The sequence below is a fragment of the Phocoena sinus genome, chromosome 13 (assembly GCF_008692025.1).
Source record: "Phocoena sinus isolate mPhoSin1 chromosome 13, mPhoSin1.pri, whole genome shotgun sequence".
NCBI classification, from domain to species: domain Eukaryota; kingdom Metazoa; phylum Chordata; class Mammalia; order Artiodactyla; family Phocoenidae; genus Phocoena; species Phocoena sinus.
In genome coordinates this window covers 51,340,301-51,362,744 of record NC_045775.1, presented here as the reverse complement: position 1 = coordinate 51,362,744, position 22,444 = coordinate 51,340,301, and positions in this window count along the sequence as shown.

Here is a 22,444-nt window from a genome sequence, read left to right as displayed (position 1 = left end):
ACAAATCACCCCAAACCTTAATGGCTTAAGACAACAATAAACATTTATTATCTCACATAGTAGTTCAGGAATTTGGGAGCAGCTTAGCTGGGTGATTCGGTCTCAGAGACCTGCATGTGGTCCAAGTCAAGAAGTTGGCTGAGGCTGCAGTCATCTGAAGGCTTGACCGGAAGATCCACTTCCAAGATGGCTTCCTCACAAGGCTGTGGGCAAAATCCTCAGTTCCTGGATGGCTGTTGGCAAGAGGCCTCAGTTCCTCACCATGTGGATCTCTCCATAGATCTGCCTGAATGTCTTCATTATGTGGCAGCTGGTTTTCCCCAGAATAAGTAATCCAAGAAAAAACAGAGAAGAGGCCACAGTGCCTTTTATAACCCAGCCTTGTAAGTCACACACTGCCACTTTGCTATACTCTCTTTGTTAGAAGCATGTCACTAAGTCCAACCCATGCTCAAGGGGAGGGGTATTAGGCTCCACCTTTTGAGGAGAGAAGTGTCAAAGAAATTGTGGACATATTTAAAAACCACCACAATGCGGTTCTCTTGTATTTAATCCCTTCAAGAGGTTAAAAGGTTAACAATCATGTCAGGAAACATATGAGAGAAGGACTTTATTTGGAGAAAGGTGTGGATAAATTTGCTGGCCTGCCCAGAGGTGAAATCTATTGTGAGTCATAGAAATTCTTTTTTATTTATTTTGAAATCAAAAGGTGGGCTCCACACATGACTGCTTGTTAAACTGGATGAAATTTAAAATAGCTTAAACATTTGGGAAAGAGGGGAGTTGATTAGTTCTCAGGATATATTAAATGTCCTCACATAAGAAGGGAGTCAGCTATTGGGAAGGGCTGCTTTGGAAAACATATGCTGTGTCAAACTCCACCAACAGATGCAGAATCTGCTGCTAAAGTTAGCTCACTGAGAACAGAGCTGGATGGGCTGCCATCACAGATGTCTCTGGAACCAGCACCCAAGACAAATATAATTCTTACCACTGGAAAGCAAGGCTCCACACAAGAGCCTTCTCACCCTGGTGGAGGGGTTGAAGGGAAGTGTGAAGGCAGATTTATGACCCCAAATGCTGACTCTTCTGTGATTCTGGAGGATAACAGATGATTTTTAAGCCACGAGGTGTCCTGGTATTTTGCATTTCTAAATTTGAGAATCCCTCATAAGGTGAATTCTTCGTTACTTTAGGCGGAACCCATGCTGTGTAAAATCCAAGGCTGGATTGGAAAGGTTTTAAAACATGTTTTTTTGAGATTTATAGTCTGAAATGTTGGAAGCAGAGGAGACAATTGTTCCAAATGCCTAAAACACTAAAAGAGGGGTTAGAAAAATGACAATAATGAGAAATGATTTAAATTATTTCATTAGCACAAGAACTAAATGCTTTTCCCAAATAAGAAGGGGACGCCGTTTCATGGCAGATGACAGATGATGTCATGTGCTGAGCTTCCAATACATTATAGGGCAGGATTTCCCCAGAGTGGGTTTCACAGAGTTTAGTCCACAGGGATACCTCACAAAAGAAGGGTTCTCTGATAAATAAAGCTGGGGAATGATGAAAACACGGTTCCCCTCTTGGAGAGTCATGGGCACATCAGCATTTTAATGGCTCTAAGAAGCCCTTAAATGAAGAAACTTGTTTAATTTTGTTTAGCTCCTTAGTTCTCAAACATATAATCCTGGATTTTCCCCCCTCTAAATTCTATTAATTTCCAGCTCTTATTTCTATCCCTTTAGAATGTACACTTCACAAGGACAGGTCAGTTTTATTCACGATTCTATGCCCAGGATCGTGCCTGGAACTGTTCACAAAGGCACCATAAAGGAAGGGGGCTTAAGCTTCAGGATTGCCCTTTTGTGTCCCTGTATCTAGTTTTGTATTCAGTTTTGTGTTCTTTCCCTTAAAAAGGACCTCCACGATTGTTATAAGCTTCAGGTCCTGTAAAACCTGGATCTGCCCCTGCCTGGAACACACAAGGTGCTCAACAAATATTTATTGAATAAATGAATGAACAGATACTAGGAAACCAGTGTTCCTTGGAATACACATTGGAAAACACCATTGTTGAGACAGGGGACTCCAAACAGGAGGGCCCGGTGGTTAATGTTCACATTAGATAGAGGAGGTAGGAGAGAGGAATAAAATCTCACCTGGGAAAGAAAATAACTGCAAAATATTGGAGTTGGAAATAAAGTCCATCTGATTTGGGACTGATGAAGAGGGCTCACCAGTGTCTTATTTTTAAAAAAATATATTTATTTATTTTATTTGTTTATTTTTGGGGGCTGTGTTGGGTCTTCGTTGCTGCACACGGGCTTTCTCTAGTTGCGGCGAGCAGAGGTTACTCTTCGTTGAGGTGCTCAGGCTTCTCATTGCAGTGGCTTCTCTTGTTGCGGAGCATGGGCTCTAGGCGTGTGGGCTTCAGTAGTTGTGGCACGTGGGCTTCAGCAGTTGTGGCTCGTGGGCTCAGTAGTTGTGGCTTGCAGGCTCTAGAGCACAGGCTCAGTAGTTGTGGTGCACGGGCTTAGTTGCTCTGTGGCATGTGGGATCTTCCCAGACCAGGGCTCGAACCCATGTCCCCTGCATTGGCAGGCAGATTCTTAACCACTGCGCTACCAGGGAAGCCCTCACCTGTGTTTTGTGTGCTCGTCTGTTAGGAGTTATCTGACGTAATGTTGGAGAATTTCATTATGAGGGTTCAGAGAGCAGACGAAGATCACAACGCAATTTTTAGTCATCTCACTCAGCCACAGAACTTCCTGAGGCTCCTGGTGCTCCTGGACAGAGATCCTCAGTGGCTCCTAGTTCTGGCGAGTGCTCTGCCAGCCTGGAGTCGGGTCCTTCTTAAATGTGGCAAATTGGATGCTGACAGTGTTGGATCATGAACAGAGTTCCATAAAACCCAGGGGCTGTCCTGGTCTGACTCTTCCCATCAGTTTTCCCCCTTTCAATTCTAAATTCGGGTTTGACCCTTAAGTAATGAGGCAGTTTTTTTAATAGTCCCATCAGACTTCACACGTCCAGATGAACATTGCCTTTTAAAGATGGTACTTTGGGGAGCAGTACACAGGCTCCAATACAGCTGTTACTAATAAAAGTGTTTGTGGCCCTCTTTTGGAATTGCCTTTTGTGTCAATTATGAGGTGCACAAGACAAATCCATCCCCTTGGCCATATGTTGTTTTTGACCAAAAATGGTCTTACCCAGGTTATCCTGAAAAATGGTCCAGGATAGTCAGCTGGCTTGATTTTAGAATCACTTCAGGATTTTTATTCAAACTCACTCAAATTCACTGTCAAAAGACAAAACATTGCCAATATTGAGATTGTTCCAAAATATATGCCATATGATCTGAAAGCAACTCCCCAAGAGGAGATAAAACCATTTTGAGCCTGGACAGCATCTCCACAGAGCTTGGAGGCTTCTGAGAGGGCTGCCTTCAAGGGGATAGTCTTTGCTGTCATTTATCATTCGTCAAGTTCTAATAGAGTTTTCATTTGTCTGAATCCTGGCTGTTCATCAGAATCACCTGGGGAGCTTTGTAAACCCTCCATGTGCAGACCTGCTCCCCAGAGGTTCAGGTTCAACCGGTTTGGGGTGGGGCCCAGACATTGATTTTGTATTTGCGTGTGTGTGTGCGTGCATGTGTGCGTGATTTGAATGTTCAGCCAGGATTAACCTCCATGTTAAAGAACCGATCTTATTAACTTTGGTCATAGTTGTTCCTAGTTAGTTTTTCTGTTGGGATAAAAATGCGTTGTGACTAGGGCCAAGAAGCACCACTGAAGGTTAATCAAACACAGATGGGGGGAAAGTTTTGTGGGCTGAACTGTCATTAGCAAAACTGGCACTGTGTACCATGACCACTAGGGGGCAGACTCGAATACATTAATAAGTGCAAAGAATATGTTTAATAGCTTTCAAGATTAAAACAGCCCTGGGCTTCCCTGGTGGCGCAGTGGTTGAGAGTCCGCCTGCTGATGCAAGAGATACAGGTTCGTACCCAGGTCGGGGAAGATCCCTACCTGCCGCAGAGCGGCTGGGCCCTGAGTCACGGCCGCTGAGCCTGCGCATCCAGAGCCTGTGCTCCGCAACAGGAAAGGCCACAACAGTGAGAGGCTCGCATACTGCAAAAAAAAGAACAAATCCTGGGAAATAAAAGGAAAAGTGGTCATAAGTTTTGTTTGTGATTAGATCACCTGCCTCAGGTGCCTCATTTTACTGCCTCAGGTGCCTCATTTTACTAAGTCCCCTAAATGCCATGATTTCTTCAAAGGTACCAGCCATGCAACTGTCAGTGCTAACGATAGAAGAGAGAGTGGTAGAGAAAGAAAAGTTGCTGATGTATTTTGAGCACAGTGTGGAGTGCACTGCAACCATTATCTCATTTAATACTGTATAACTCTATGAAACAGCATTGTCACCGCCTTTTCATAGATGAAGAAATTTTGTATACATAATGAGGCCCAGAGGGGTGAAGTCACTTACACAGTGTTACACAGCCAGTAAGTATTAAGAGTAGATCAGGAGAAAAAAAAGATCAGAGTTTAAAATTCAGGTCTTTCTGATTCCTAAGTCCATGCTCTTTCTTTTTGCACACAATCTTTCTGGGGAAGGATGATGCTTTAGTGTGTAAATTTTCGTTTTTGTCCTTGTCATCACAGCTCAGATTAAAGGGAGTAGTTTGGTGCTATTCTTGTTAGTCTTGTCAGAATGATAGTAAGTGATGTGTATCTAAACTGTAGATGTACAATCTTTCGTAGATGAGGAGAGTCAGATTCTTTGTCCAAATACCAGCTGTGAGGTTTAAGGAAAAAAGCTCTGAGCTATAAACCTATGTGAAAATGGTTCATACTGCCTATATCCCTTGAGAGAATAAAAGCTCTGTGAGGGCAGGGCTCTGTCTATCTCACTTATCTGGTGCTTGGTACATGATAGTTATGCAAAAATATTTGTCAAATACCCAAGCTGAAGAATGAATGCATGCATGACTGCATGAAAGTCTTGAGATCAAAGTTACATTCTTGACTATACTGCAAAGCTACGGTCATCAAAACAATATGGTACTAGCACAAAGACAGACATATAGATCAATGGAACAGGATAGAAAGCCCAGAAATAAACGCACGCACATATTATCAATTAATCTCTGACAAAGGAGACAAGAATGTACAATGGAGAAGACAGTTTCTTCAGTAAGTGGTGCTGGGAAAACTGGACAGCTACATGTAAAAGAATGAAATTAGAACATTCTCCAACACCATATACAAAAATAAACTCAAAATGGATTAAAGACCTAAAGGTAAGACCGGATACTGTAAAACTGCTAGAGGAAAATACAGGCAGAACACTCTTTGACATAAATCGCAGCAATAGTTTTTTGGATCTTTCTCCTAGAGTAATGGAAATAAGAACAAAGGCAAACAAATGGGACCTAATTAAACTTAAAACCTTTTGCAAAACAAAGGAAACCATAAACAAAACGAAAAGACAACGGACAGAATGGGAGAAAATATTTGCCAACGATGCAACTGATGAGATTAATTTCCAAAATATACAAACAGCTCATACAGCTCAATACCAAAAAAAAAAACCCAACAAATAATCCAATCAAAAAATGGACAGAAGATCTAAATTGACATTTCTCCAAAGAAGACATACAGGTGGCCAACAGGTACATGAAAAGATACTCAACATCACTAATTATTAGAGAAATGCAAATCAAAACTACAATGAGGTACCATCTCACACCGGCCAGGATGGCCATCGTCCAAAACTCTACAAATAATAAGTGCTGGAGAGGGTGTGGTGAAAAAAGAACACTTCTACACTGTTGGTGGGAATGTAAATTGGTGCAGCCACTATGGAGAGCAGTATGGAGGTTCCTTAAAAAAACTAAAAATAGAGTTACTGTATGTTCCAGCAATCCCACTCCTGGGCATATGTCCAGAGAAACCTATAATTCAAAAAGATACATACACCCCACTGTTCACAGCAGCACCATTTACAATAGCCAAGACACAGAAGCAACCTAAATGTCCATCAACAGATGAATGGATAAAGAAGACGTGGTATATATACACAATGGAATATTACTCAGACATAAAAAAGAATGAAATACTGCCATTTGCAGCAACATGGATGGGCCTAGAGATTATCATACTAAGTGAAGTAAGTCAGACAGAGAAAGACAAATATCATATGATATTGCTTATATGTGGAATCTTTAAAAATGATGCAAATGAACTTATTTACAGAAGAGAAATAGACTCACAGATACAGAAAACAAACTTATGGTTACCAAAGGGGAAAGGGTGGGGAGGGATACATTTAGAAGTTTGGGATTAAAATATACACATATATTTTATTACCATATATAAAATAGATATATATTACCATATATAAAATAGATAACCAACAAGGACCTACTGTATAGCACAGGGAACTATACTCAATATCTTATTAATAACCTATAATGGAAAAGAATCTAAAAAAGAATATATATATAAAACTATATATATATAAAAGAATATATATATCTGAATCACTTTGCTCTATACTGGAAACTAATACAACATTGTAAATCAACTATATTTCAATAATTTTTTTAAAAAACAATAAAAATTACATTATTGGATCTGAAACATTGGCCGTATAATCTTGTCTAAGTCCTGTCTCCTATTTGGACCACAGCTTCCTTATCAGTAAGTTGAAATGATGGTTCTAGATGATACATAAGATTCCTTCCAGATCTAACACTTCTAGGACTCAGCTTTTACCCTCTCACTGGATAGATGAATGTGAAGAGGGATTCTGGGGTTCAGCTCTGGTGTCATAAATTTACAGACAGAGGGAAATGGTGGGAGAGACCCTCAGAACATGATATGGTCATTAAAGAGCCCAAGGCAGAGAAACATTACTGCTGATGGTGAGGAGGCCTGAATGTGGGAACAGGAAATAACAAGAGAGGAACTGGGGAAACATACTCACAACTTTAAATAAATCTATGTTGCTTTATCTTTTAAAGTAAAAAAGAGATGGTGTATCATACTAAGTGAAGTAAGTCATACACATAAAGACAAATATATGATATTGCTTATATGTGGAATCTAAAAAATGATACAAATGAGCTTACTTACAAAACAGAAACAGACTCACCAGCAGGTCAGAGGGCCAGAGGAGAGGGCTTCGGTACTGGCCCCCCCGTTGTGTCTCTCTGTGAGGACAGTTCCTGCCAGGCGACCCCTCCTCATGGGGGGGCTCCAGCTCTCACTGGCTTCCAGCAATACGACTCCTCCCAGGCCCCTCAAGCTGAGAGATGGAAACTGCTGCCCTCTCTTGCAGCTCCTGGGACCTCCACACCCCTCAGGGTTCATTTCATCCTGACAACCCCTCTGTAAAGAGCCCCTTCATTAAACTCTTCAGTCAAACCCTGCTGAGTGGGTTCTGATTCCAGCCAGGCCTTGCCTGATACCCCCGTCCTTGCCCCTTCTACCGCAGCTGTCTCCCCTGCACGTCTAAAGCCTCATCAGCTGAAGCTGCTCCCAGTTGCTGGTCCACTCTGGGGAACTCCCACACTCTTCTTCTGGGACCTCTCTCCTCTGCCCTGCCACACACTTCAATCTATCTCTTCTCCCAACTGTCTCTATTCTAGGCCATCACCTCCTTTACTGGCCTTCTGCTCTGAAATGTCTGTCCTGGTTTCTGACTCTGTTAAAAATCCTTACAATGGATCAAAGATGTCTATTAGGCTCCTGCTATATGCCTGGGATTATACTAAATGCATTCATACATGTTATCTCTGTGAATTCTCATAATTATCTGATGAAATTAGTATTATACTAAGAGATGAAAAAACGAGCTTCTGTTGCGTCTGCCTGACGAGCATAATTCCCTCCTTTTCTGCTAATAGCATGCCAAGTTTCCTTTGAGACACTACTCTTTTCCCACTCTCAGCCCTTGTGATTCAATTGAGGCTAATTCCACCCAGCTCCTGACTTGTAGAGACACCGTGATTGGCTCAGAGATGTACAAATCACCTACATTGGGCCAATGAGAGTTAACTCTGGGTCTTTGATGGGACTATCAGAAGAGGGGCTGTCCTCCTGGAGTTGCTAAGCAGGGAGACTGTAAAGTCTGCTGGTGGACAGATATGTGGTTGCATGAAGTCCTTCCTGAAGTTGGTCAATATTTTAAACTCCTGGGTTGAGGTAGAGGGCAGCAAGCCCCCTTTGTAGTTTAAGCTAATTTGAGTTGGATTTCCATCACTTGCAACCAGAAGAGTGCTGAATGATATAGAGATTAAATAACCTGTTGAATGTCACATATCTGGTAACTGGTAGAGCTGGGCTTGGAAGTCAGGTTTGCCAAGGAGCCTGAGCTAGTCCCTCAAGGGCCCTGAGGATACTAATGGCTGTGAGAGCTGCACATGTTCAACATTCCTCCCTGGTGTTTTTCATTAGAGCTTGAAGTAGGGTACATCAAATGAACTGTTTCTTGTCTGGGTGTGATCTTCTTGCTTCCAAGTTGCAGGGTAATCATTATCATGCCCATTTTTAGTGACCCACTGGACTCTCCACAGTCTTCCTCAAAGGAACTTGAGTTCTGTAGCTAGTTTCTTAATATGTATCTTCCTTTCTTCCTTAGTAATAAAATACTTCATGTTTAGCTGTTTATATGGTTATCTAGAATAAAGACCATATTTCTTGGTGGAGCCATATTTCTTCATGTGACTAGGTTACAACCAATGGGATGCAAACATAAGAGGTGTGTGAAACACCCAGGCAGTAACCTTAAAGAGAAAAGCATGTATATCCTACAGCAATTTCTCCTTTATGTTGGCTGGAATACAGATGATTGTTGGACTCAAGCATCCATCTTGGACCATGAGGTAGAACCATGTGTTAAGGATGGTGGAGCAACAAGACAGAAGGAGCTTGGGGCTCTGATGATCACTAGGTTTCCATGTAAACCCCAAGTTGCCTACATTTGTATTGGGAGAAATACCTCTTTCACGTATGCCACTGTTTTGGTGTTGCTATTATTGTTGTCATCACTAGCATCTGAACCTCATCCTAACTAATACAGGTCCTTTCTGTAAATCAGGTCCAGGGCAAAGGCAGGAGCCTTTCACAGCTTTGGAGACCAATCAGCAGATGGGTCCTGAATAGAGTCTGAGGGATTATGAATATCAGAGTGACTGACCCCAGAGATGGCTTTATGTGCTGCTGAAGATTTGTAGGGACATATCCCAGGGGACCTGAAGGGACCTTTTTTTTTGTATTTGTATTCTTTATCTTTGGTGTTACAAACTTCAGGCTCCACAAAACCTGGATCCAGTGGTGGCATGGACTGCTGTTTTTGTCTTGACTTGCAAGGGAATGACTCAGGGAGACCTCAGGACATCGTAGGAAGGAGGGTCTGACCTTGTGCCTAAAGACATGCTGTTTCCTCTGTCTTATCCCCATCCATCCTGTAGGATCTCCCCCAAATCTTGTCTCCCTCAGGAAGCCTTCCCTGAATGTCAGAAACAGCTTGTGTCTTTTTCTCCCCAACTAGTGGTCCCCAGGACTCACCTTATTTCCTTGCCTGTTCTCAGCTGGGTGTTGTAGAAAGTGCATTGGCCTTGGAATCAGAAGACCTGGACTTGAGGTCTGACTTGACTTCTAATGAGACATGGAGACATAACACCTTGACCAAGTAACTTAGGCTCTCTGAGCTTCAGGGTTTATTTTTTTTTAATTTATTTTTTAATATTTATTTATTTACTTGGCTGGGCCAGGTCTTTTTTTTTTTAGAATTTTTTTTAACATCTTTATTGGAGTATAATTGCTTTACAATGGTGTTTTAGTTTCTGCTTTATAATAACGTGAATCAGCTATACATATACATATATCCCCATATCTCCTCCCTCTTGCATCTCCCTCCCACCCTTCCTATCCCACCCCTCTAGGTGGTCACAAAGCACCGAGCTGATCTCCCTGTGCTATGCGGCTGCTTCCCACTAGCTATCTATTTTACATTTGGTAGTGTATATATGTCCACGCCACTCTCTCACTTCGTCCCAGCTTACACTTCCCCCTCCCTGTGTCCTCAAGTCCATTCTCTACATCTGAGTCTTTATTCCTGTCCTGCCCTTAAGTTCATCAGAACAATTTTTTTTTTTAGATTCCATATATATGTGTTAGCATACAGTATTTGTTTTTCTCTTTCTGACTTCCTTCACTCTGTATGACAGACTCTAGGTCCATCCACCTCACTACAAATAACTCAGTTTCGTTTCTTTTTACGGTTGAGTAATATTCCATTGTATATATGTGCCACATCTTCTTTGTTCATTCATTCATCTGTCTATGGACATGGGCCGGGTCTTAGTTGCGGCACGCGGGATCTCCATTGTGACATGCGGACTCTTAGTTGCAGCATGCATGTGGGATATAGTTCCCCCACCAGGGATCGAACCTGGGCTCCCTGCATTGGGAGTGAGGAGTCTTACCCACTGGTTCACCAGGGAAGTCCCTGGGCTTCAGCTTTTCTAATCTGTAATGAGAGGATGATAGCATTTGCTGTAACTAGTTAGCCAGAAGATGAAATTAGATAAAATATGTGTAATTGCTTGATTGATGATGCAATGTGATAAAATTAAGCATATTATGATTACTGGTATCACAGCCCTAATCCCAAGGGTTGTGCTTCTCTTAGCTTTAATGCCATCTGATGAGCTCCACAGATGCTCAATCACCTGCTATTGTATATTGTTCTCTAATGATTTTGTGTCTCAAATTTTATTTTTCCAAGTAGCTTGGCAGGTCCTAGAAGGCAAAGACCATGTTTTATAATCTCTGAGAACCTAGAAGAGGGCTGGGCATACAGTAAGCATTTTAGGTACAAAAGGAGGCATAGATGGAGTCAGAGTTGCTATCCAACAAAAAATATTTTGTTGGTAAATGTACTATTGCCTTGCGTCTAGCTCTTTGCTATATTATTTTCAGGAGCTGATTGGACTTGTGGAGGCAAACTCACATCAACGAAGCTCACAGGAGACTGATGTATAGCAGCCCAAATGTCAACTTATTAGAGTGGGGAAGTGTTTTCTGATCACTGAAATGCTCATGCTTCCTGCCTAGCCCTTTCCTGGTACCTGTATTCCAGGGATTTATATTAAGAAGGTTGCTTGGTCAACCTAGAATCATGGTGTGGAGAAGTAGACTGTTTTGAGGAGTATTCAATCTTGCCTACTCTGTGGTTTCATAAGTCATCTCTGAGCCAAAACAGAGTCCACTTCCCCTGGGAATAGAAAGTTCACATCCCCTGGACTTAGGGCCTCTCCCTTGAATACCAGTGAATAAACAGGGTCAAAAATAAAATTTAGGGCTTCCCTGGTGGTGCAGTGGTTGGGAGTCCGCCTGCCAGTGCAGGGGACACGGGTTCAAGCCCTGGTCCAGGAAGATCCCACATGCCGCGGAGCAACGAAGCCCGTGCGCCACAACTACTGAAGCCTGCGTGCCTACAGCCCACGAGCCGCAGCTGGAGAAAGCCCGCGCACAGCAACGGGAATGCAATGCAGCCAAAAATAAATAAATAAAATAAATAATAAATTTTAAAAAATAAAATAAAATAAAATAAATTTTAAAAAAACAACATAAAGGGTCAACTTCCCACTCCAGACTTCCCTTTCCATGTTCCAGGCTTTCTCTTAACTCGGTACAATAGAATTGATTTTGTGTCTGCTTATTAAATTACAATCATATTCAGCTGTGCTTCCCCAGTGTCTTAGCTTGGGCTGCTACAACAAAACACCATAGATGGGTATTTATCCAAAGAACATGAGAAGACTAATTTAAAAATACATATGCACCCCTATATTCATTGCAGCATTATTTATAATAGCCAAGATGTGGAAATAATTTGTGTCTATTAATGGATGAGTGGATAAAAATGTGGTATATATGCTTAGTGGAATACTACTCAGCTCTAAAAAAAGAATGAAATCCTGCCACTTGTGATGACATGGATGGACCTTGAAGATATTATTCTAAGTGAAATAAGTCATAAAGAGAAAGACAAATACCTTATGATTTCACTGATACGTGGAATCTAAAAAAACAAAACAAAAGCAAACTCATAGATACAGAGATCAGATTAGTGGTTACTAGAGGGGAAGGGGGTTGGGGGAGTGGGTGAAACAGGTAAAGAGAGTCAACTGTGTGGTGATGGATGGTAACCAGACTTATGCTGGTGATCACTTTGTAGTGTATAGGGATGTCAAATTATAATGCTGTACACTGGAAACTTACATAATTTTAAAATGCCATAGACTGGGTGGCTTAACTGATATTTATTTCTCATAGTTCTAGAAACTGGGGAGTCCAAGATCAAGGTGCCAGTACGGTTCCTGGGGGGAGCCCCCTTCCAGGCTTGCAGATAGCCTTCTTGCTGTATCTTCACAGAGTGGAGACAGAGATGGAGAGAAAGAGAGCTCTGGGGTCTTTCTCTTCTTATAAGGACACTAATCTTATCATGGGGGCTCCGCCCTCAGGACCTCATCTAAACCTAATTTCCTCCCAAGGGCCCTAATATCATCCCACCCACCTCCTAATACCATCACACTGGGAAGTTGGGGCTTCCGTATGTGAATTTGGGTGGGGGGACAAAAACATTCAGTCCATAGCACTAAGATTATACTCTGCTTCATCATCTCAATCAGTGCTTGCTTATCTATCTATCTATCTATCTGTCTGTCTATCTATCTATCTATCCATCCATAGTAATTTGAAATTCCTAGTGTTCTTTGTCTCCTAGTTATGCTGCAGGCATGGCTTATGTGCACTTTATTTGCTCTCCTTGTGGATCTCTCTGGCTTTGGGGGATGCGAGGGAGGATCCTGATATAGGCGCTGCCATTATCAATTGGGGTTTGAGACTGCCAAATTTCTTGATCTCTTGGCTTTCTCCCACAGATGAGTAACCACATCCAATGTGTGCAAGTTAAAACAAAATGTTTAACTGGTTTAATTCTTGCAGAGAAACTCGATTTTAAGTTCTTGAAGACACCTCACTGCTATCCCTTCCATAATCAGGGATTCTGGGACTATCTATACATCGAATAACATTTGTAGTGTTGATTCCTGGACACTGTCCTATGTCTTCCAGCCTTACTGGCAGGGACTGACTTGTTGATTTTTATTGCCACCTGTTTTCAACTCACCTGAAATGGATCACCTGAAAATTCACCCAGCCCTGAGCCATAATCCAGTGCAGTTAAAAGGCACTTTCTTCCTGCTGAGAAATTAACACCTTCTCCTTTGTCCCAGCTTTCTGGGATCATTTCCAATATGTCCTGGCTGGGAGTTAATTAAATCTGTGTTGACACATACTCAGTTTCAAGTGGCTTTGCACATACAGGAAACCTGTTGAGATTTTCCCTTTTGGGTTCAAAACCACTGATCCATCCCTTTATTCCAGTTTTCAGGGTAAGTTTTCCATTCGCCAGAAAAGGATGGAATTTAAAGTGGGAAATTTATGAGATTCCCCACCCTAAGAAAACCACGGTCTCCCACTTTCCTATAAAGTTTTCTAAATTTCAAGACCTACCTCCTGTATGAAACTTCATATTTTCTATTAAACCAACTGGATTTATGATTACAGGAAGCTCTCAGAGGCAGGGCAGAAGCAAATAAGTAAGGTTAGAATCCTCAACTCCACAACACCACAGCAGCTGTTTCAAGAACACAGTACTCAAAACCAGAGTCACAAGATCTAAATGTAAGTCAAGTAATTTAAAATTCTGATTGGATATTGCCTATGTACAGCCAGGAGCTTGCCCCACCCTCCACCCCCCCACACACACCCCCATCAAGAGTTAGAGATTTGGGTGGGTTACTGGAAAAGTTATTAGCAGCAACATCTAGAATCTTTGGTTCACTCCAAGAGGCACATGTCAGCCTTATCTGATGTTATGCGCTTATTTTAGTGTCTAGAAAGCCATTGGTGAACGGGGCGAGCACCCCTCCATACTGAGCCGTGGCCGAGGTGCTAAAATTCTTGCATGGGTTGGAGGTTCGAGCTTGCAAACTGGCACTGCAGGCTATATTTAAAACGCAGGTGTGTCTTGTTTAGCCTGCCCAATATTCTCTCTCTCTCTTTTAAAATGAGCTAACTTAAAAAAAATTAGAACAGGATTTTGTGTTCTTGAAAACTCAGGTGTTCTGTTAACACTGGCATTCCTGCTTGGTAACGACAGGCTGTTTCTGAGCGGTGCTGCCCCCTTTAGGATGGGACGCGTATGTCCAGTTTACCAGCTCCCACACAGCTTACGTCATTCATTTACATTTCCTGCTGTGTAAGAATCTGCCACTCTGCCATCCAGCGATGTCCTACACAAATGGGCTGATACTCCTCAACAGCATAAGATTAGATGCTCACAGACTCTGTTGGATGGGAAAAGACTCAAGTTATTCCGTTATTTACATATAAGTCCAGAAGAAGTGTGTCAGAATGGGTGGCCGTGAGAAAATGAGTCGCGATCTATGGAGCAGGTTTTTTCGTGAGGTGATGGGGAAGGAAGATCAAGGTCTGGAGTGAGGGTGGGAAAGACAAGGGGTGGCTCTGAGACCAGAGAAGGTGGTACCAGAAGGAGGCTGACTCCTTTGCAAAGTAGACTCTGAAAAAGTCTTGGGTTGTCTGGGAAAATGCCAAGGGAGAGGTGATGGTCATGTGACACTGTGTATATTTGAACCAGTCCCTTCACCCCAGGAGACTGTGTGCTCCATCAAGTACAGAGCCGTGGGCAGGGACTCTGTTTCATTCTTCTCTGTGTTATGGTGTCCATGCTAGGGGCTCAGTAAGTGGCCTTAAAATGTGTGCCCGTGTATGTGCATGCGTATGCATGTTGTGGGTCTGTGTACACCCCTGAGTGCAGACAGGGCAGGAGTGGGGAATGGATGAAGGGTGGACATTAACAGAGAGACAGAAGAGGAAAAGCATCTTGGGGGTATGTAACATATGCCAAGAAATACAGGGCTTTGTCATCAGATGACAATGGTTCATTTGGAAATATTTCCCTCCCCTCCCAAGGACAAGGAGTAGGGATGGTTAGTGGATTGCATTCTTGCCCCCAAAGCCCAGGAATCTGCAGTGACAGCTCTGAGTAATGAAGGCTGGGGTGAGCGGCCTCATTTAGTAAATCACTGGATACTCACCAACCCTCCTCTGACATCCATTTTCTTTAAATCTGTCCCTGTTTCTAACTCAGAATATTCTCAGCATGTCATTTGGCATGGATGAGGATGTGAAAGGTGATGTGACAGAGTCGACCTGAAGTCAAACAGACCTGAGCTCGTCTGCACTACACTCCCCTCCCCCCACTTAGCTGTGTGACCTTAGGCAAGCTCTTTAGTCTCTCTGAGCCTTGCCTTCTCTGCTGAAAGTGAAGATAATCAAAATGCCCCATAAATTCCCTATTATTATTCCAAAGTTCAAAGCTGAACAAATTTCTCGATCTGTAACTTTCCTTTAAGATGGTTTTTAACATTGTGTTCTGTACAGCCAGACCATTGGCCTAGACATTTCAGATGAAGTGCAGTACTCAGTTCTCCAATATTGCAATTATTTTCCATATTTTGGGGTGTGGCCATGCAGTGGTGACCCATGGGGATACTACAGAACAGACTTCTATTTGTGTGCTGTGACACTCTTTATTTTGGAGTGAGGAGCTAGCTCTGGTCTCTGCTGTGTCACACCAACTCTCAGATCACTTACCATTGTTAAAAAATGCCATCTGCCTCAGTCCTCTTTGCAGAAAGCCTCCCTGACTCCCGTCAGGGTGTCCCAGGGAGTTTCCTGACCATGCTGCTCAAACCTAACCATGCTGGCTGCCCACATCACAGCAGGAGGGGTTGGCCCAAAACCTCACACCAATTTTCCCCTCCTCCTCCCTCAGAAACTTGGAACTTATCCCAAATGTAGACAGAGACCCATTTTGGACCTGAACTAGAGAAAATTCCTCATAGCCCCACACTTGAAATTGAAGGCTCTTTCTTACTTCTCCCATCTCCTCCCCTCTCCCTCCCCTTCCAGTCGTAGAAAGGGAAGATGAAGTGCAGCATTAGCCCTTGTTCCTACAGCCCAGATCCTCAGATGAGCATGTCAGGCTGGATACTGTAGCTAAACATAAATGAACTGTTATTAATGATGGTCATAATGTTTTCTAGCAGTTAGCTGGCTGTGATTCTAGGATTTTTTTTCCACTGTGTTTTGAAGGGTTAGGTTATTTAAACTTACCATCAAATGGAATCAAATCAAAGTGAGCTAATTTTTCTTAAACACTAATCATTTTAAGGCTATTGAACTAAATATAGAGGCAGTTCATTAAATCATTAAAACAGCCTGCAATAATGCTCACAAAGTCATTATGGAGCTATTCCCTAGCCAGAGAGGTAGTATTGCCTTAAGCACAGTTTAATCAAATTAGATGGTGGGCTATGTCATGGGGTTTCTCCTATTGATATTCATTAAAAATACATGATTTATCACTAATCTCTGTGAGGTAGATCCCACTCTTCCAAATGAATTTTGTAAATGTCAAGGGGAAGAAAACAGAATGGCATATTGTTATAATAATTTAAGAGTGGTGTGATCACATTTACATTTTATATACTGTGAAATTTAGGAACAGATAATAGCTTTAACAAGGCTAAACTTTTTTCCTTAGTTAAAGTTAGAAGAGAAAGGCTGAACCCTGAGGATTAGCCATTATATTTTATCACAGAACGGGCCCCAACATTTGAATTATCTTTTAGTAGAATGGTAGCTTGGTCCATTGTTCAGCTAATGCTTGTCTCAGATTCTTTGGTGGAGGGATTTCTACATAAATTAACGGTGCCCTGTTCAGTTGGAACAAGATTCCTTTTTTCAGATCCTGTCATGATTCGGCAGTTGGGAAAGGCAGGTTGTTTTCTGGCCCTGGGAACCCTCCTTCTATGCTCACACTTCATCTTCCATTGCTCTTTGGCCTCAAGATCTCCCCCTCTCAACCCTATTGAAAGCTGCCTGGCTTCTTCCTTCTCAGTGGACTGTAAAGGGCTGATAACAGTTTAAAAGTGTTACCCCACCCAGAGGTATTTACATTTTAACTGGGATCAAAGCTGAAACTAAAGGGATTAAGTCCTAATAGTAGAATTTTAAGCATCAACCAGTGGGTGGAAGAGGATTTTTCTGCTGTCAGAGGGACTTTCCCTCAAGCCTTGATGGGAGAGGAGGACGGTCCCTGGTGGGCAAGGTCAGACCAGAGGAGGGTGGAGGGAGATTTGGTAGCAAGGAGACCAATACTGCTTTTCTCTTTTCCACGTTGTGCTTCTTTTTTTAACTCTGAAATGAGCTTTCTCTGTTTTAAGAACTTCCTTCCTGAACAGATATCTTTCTAGGGGATTACACCTTGAAATATTGATATTCTGACTTGTCCTCTAAATACTTTTTTCCCTCCAAAAAACTGGGGACTAACATTTGAAACTCAAACTTGCATTTTGGTTTAAAACTCTCAATCTTGCCTTTAAAATACCCCTGAAGGAAGAAAGACACTTAAAGAAGGAGCAGTACCCTTCTTTTTTGGTATAAAAATGTGCCCATTCTTAGCAAGACACATGAGATGTCTCCCTACACTTAAGACGCTTATCAAAAGCTTTTCAGAATATGACTTGCAGCCAGAATCAGCAGCCAGAGGCACTCGATTTGTACAAGATAGGAGGCTTTTAGCATCGTGGCCATTTAACCTAATCTAAAAGAGAAACACAGCTTAAATGAAATCCTACTTATTTTTCTCTGCTATATTGCAGAATAATGGAATACCCACCCTTTTCTGCACAGGAGATCTCTAACTTGACTCTTGGCTCAGTGGGAAGCTCTCAGAACCATTTCCAATGCCAAACTCAAGACACAATAGGGTCTGGCCATTGGCCATGGAATCTCCTGCTCATGAAAGAATGGAGATGTGAACAGGATGGTACTGAATTATTAGCAGGAACTGACTTAACTTCTGGAAATAATAAACGAGGGTCTTAGCAAAGCCTCTTGTTAAGTGGCTAAATGTCTAATTCACCTGGGATATTGTTTCAAAATTCATTTCATCTTTGGTAATTTGATGAAAGGAAACGCTGTACTGGCGGTTTCTCTTGTGCAAGGCAGCACGCACCTAAGGGCAGGGCGATTTTATTTTGATGATTAATACCTGCAAGTTTCATGGCTCAATGGGAAAATGCTAGATATATTTGAGATGATACTACCTTCGCCCCCCTCTTCATTCATCAGGTAAACACCTCAATTACTTGCCTTCCATGCTTGTGCTCAGTAGAACTTATGTTTTCTGCTGACATCCTGGGAACGTTATTCTTGTGTATTTGTGGTGGGAGAAGCCCGGCAGTCGTGCAGTGACTAGTTTCAAGTGGGCAGTGCTGAGTGTGCATTGTTTAACCCACAGCTCTTTTTAAAGACGGATAACGGGAGGCTGGGAGAACCACCAGAACAAAATGGACTATTTTCCCCTCTGCTCCCACGGCACCCCTAAAATTCCACCAAGAACTGCAGGGACAGCTTTGTTGCTGTTTACTTAAAGGATATGGCATTTATTTTCATAGGTTTATTAACTCTTTGTTAGATATGAGAGGACTGAAATTAGGAGTCACGGAATGAAGAGGGTTGAATAGGACTAGGGTGGACAGCTCATCCTGGTTTTCCGGGGTCTGTCCCCGTTTTAGCACTGAAAGTCCTGCATCCCAGGAAACCCCTGGGCATGGATGATGACCCTAAGAGCTTTCCCGCCTTTGTCATCCTTAAACCCCATTTAAATGATCTGGGAGAGCTAAGAGGCACTTGCATTTTAGATATAGATATAGATATAGATATATATCTCCAGACTGCAAACACCTCCTTTTAAAGCATTCTACTCTCACCCTTAGTAAGTTGAAACATTTAAATAGATATCTAACCTATTAATAAAAATGAGTTTTTTACATCTATAATCCTTTCAATAATTAAATTTTTTTCACAGTTATTGTCCCATGTCCTCAAAATTAGGGCAATAACTCCATTTTAGAGAAAATAAAACTGAGGCTGAAAACAATAGTTAGTTTCCTGGTTCCATATTCGTCCTGCCTGTGGGGTGATGGAGCACCGCCTTGCCCACCTTTCCTAGCTTTGAAGTCTTCACTTAGCAAGTCATCACAGAGCACACACTCCACACCCAGGACGTGGCAAGGAGGACACAGTTTTCAAATCTGCCCCATTTACCTCTTGTGCCAAGCCTTCCCCAGGTCCGATACAGAAATTATTACATTGCCTTAAAATCCCACGCTAAGAGGGCTTCCCTGGTGGCACGGTGGTTGAGAGTCAGCCTGCCGATGCAGAGGACGCGGGTTCGTGCCCCGGTCCGGGAAGATCCCACATGCCACGGTCCGGGAAGATCCCACATGCCACGGAGCAGCTGGGCCCGTGAGTCATGGCCGCTGAGCCTGCGCATCGGAGCCTGTGCTCCACAACGGGAGAGGCCACAACAGTGAGAGGCCCACGTACTGCAAAAAAAAAAAAAAAAAAAAAAAAAAAAAATCCCACCCTAAGAGAATTCTGAACTCTCTCCATGCTAAGCTTCAGCATTTTGGTATCTTCAAATGGGTTTCACCCAACAACCAAAAGAATAATTAAGTTCTCCTAATTTTAACTGATGCCATGGTCATTTGAGAACCCAAAGACAGTGGAGTGAGTCTCCTTGGCAGATTGCTTGGGGTGTACACAGGTGTGTGGATGTGTGCATGTGTGTGTCTTCTAATAACAAACCTCATTTTCACTGTCCTGTCTCAGTACACCGGAGAAGCGGTTATAGTAGATTATGTCATTGTTAAAAAGAAGTCTATCTCTTTATTGACACAATATAGAATCTTTCGATATATAATAGTGCCATTAACCTCCATGTGGTCACCAGCCAGCCCCTCTCCACAATGTCTTTAGGAGTGCAAGCTCCCCCCGATATAATTAACCTTAGACTCGTATCTGCCTCTTTTTTTCACACACTTGAAGTCTCATCCAAGGCCCTGATCCCACACTCGCCATGGGCCTTGGAGCTGCAGTTTCATGTTAAGTTTGGTGTGTGCTAAGGTCCTGTAGGGAGAAGAGACACACACATGTTATTAGCAAGAGCATCTAGCACAGGGCTATGTACAGGTGGCAGCTTAATAAGTACTCTTGGGTGACAGAATTGAGTTGTCAGGCCCTCTGTTCTCTTGGCTATTAATCCTTTTCTGTCATGGTTTAAAAGACAGGATGAAACAGCCAGAAAAATAAAAAACCAAAAGCTCTTTAAAGCCTGGACTTCAACTGATCAGAATAGAAAGGAATATTTCAAAATGATGAGTGAGGTTAGAGTCTTTTGTATGGAATGGTTGGCCACTGGACCCTCAGACTCTCTGGGCATGGTCTCCAAAGGCTAGTTTTTAAATCGAAAGACAGTGAAGGGTTTCTTTTCCAAAATTTACCTTTTCTTTTTTTCTTACATGTAATAACCAGCTTTCATGGTCAATAGCCCATATCCATCTAGGATAGCAAGGCTCTATCTGTCTTTTCAGTGCTTATTCTCAGTGCTAAACATAGTGCATAGTAGAGGCTCGATACATATTTGTTGACTAGATGAATATCATAAGCCCTGGCAAAAGGAAGGGAGTAAAAGTAATATTTATTGTTTAATTACAGACTGCTGTATACCATTGTAGGTAATAGAAGCTGCATCTGTATGAAGCATGCTTAATGAAATCTTGACTGTCCACACTTCAAGGTTCTAATTAAGCCGTGAAATTTCTTCCTCTATTGAACAATACTAAACAAGTCTGTAGAGTGGCATATGCATCATGTCTAGCATTTGACCTATAAAAGAAACATTTAATGATGGAAACTACATGGTACATGTTCCTAAAATGCTGAGGGATAGGAGAAGACAGGTTGGTGAGTAATCCTAGGACCAGGCTTGATGAGGCAAGCAAGAAATCCTCAGTCAGGTGAGTGCCAGCTTCCTGGGATGAGGCACAAATCCAAGCTTCCCACATATGTCTATCAAAAACAAGGACTGTTTTGCTTAATTTGGGCTATCTATATAACCTCTTGTGCTGCTTTGACTTCTAGACCAGAATCCATGTATCACAAAGGAGCCCTGGCCAGAAGCATCTGTACTTGTTCCATTGGGAAGGGCATGGGAGAGTCCCCAGGGATAACAGCTTTCCAACATCAAGTATTAAGTGATGTCTTGTTTCTACTATGCTGGTCTGAGTCCTTTCAGAACACAGCCTCTCGTGGTCCCTGTTTTCCTTAGATGGAGGCATAAAACGCAGTGAAGAGGAGGTACAACGTTGAATATTCAAGGGAAATAGTAGTTGTAAAAAGAAGATGGAAGGAGAAATTAAATCTAACTTAAATAATAGAGGGAAGGAGAAACCAACCCAGAGGGGTTTATAACTTCTATAAAACTAAAGACACAGAAAATACAGTTGACCCAACACAGACAAGGCCAACTTGGAGCTGTCTTCAGCTACAATGTGTGTGAATGACATTCTGAATTGGATCCTTTCTTATCACCAACATCTCTATGCTGGTTACAAAGTCTACCACCAGGTTTGAGACTGGGCAAGATCTGCCTGCAAAAAAAGTGTTGCATTTTTCTTCCAAAGAGACAGTAATGTCAGGCATGTGAAAATGAATTTCCTTACCCAAAGGTACAGAAGTAAAAGAGGATCATGGCACCCCTAAGAGGGCATCAGATTGAGGCTGTTTTCAGTCACCCTCCTCCAAAGAGAAGCCAAAGTACAATGGCGGAACTGAACTCAGACTCTTCTAGAAAGTCTCAAAAGTTTCTCTCTTATCCCTTCCAAAATAAACGCAAGAGAACAGAGAGCTGACACGCTCCTCAGTCAGATCTCTTTCAAGGCTGAACAATGTTTCTTGATCGTCACAAATGAGGAGCAGGTGAGCCAGTGAATTTTCATGTCATTTGGAGACAAGTTTTATACCAGGTGTGCTTCTTGTCATTCATAAAACAAAGGATTTTAGCCATTATTTGAAAATCTGAGCTATGTATTTTTACTCAGTGAAAGCTCATGCCCTGATGAGAACAAATTTCTTTATATCCTTAATCCAAAAGGTTGGAAACAATTTATCAGTGTGATGGAACTCTTTTATGGCATGTAGAAAAGATCAGTCTTAAGAAGCAAACAGATACAGTTTTTGCAATCATTAAACATCTACTTAGTTCATAAATCGTTTTTCCTCCTGACCCCAAACTGAATGAGAATAAATGTAATAAGATTCCTGATTCTTGGAAGTTTGACATTAAAAACAAATGCATACACTATAGCCTTTCCATATTAAATTTCCTTTCTTCTTTTCTAAGAAGGTGGGAGCAAAAT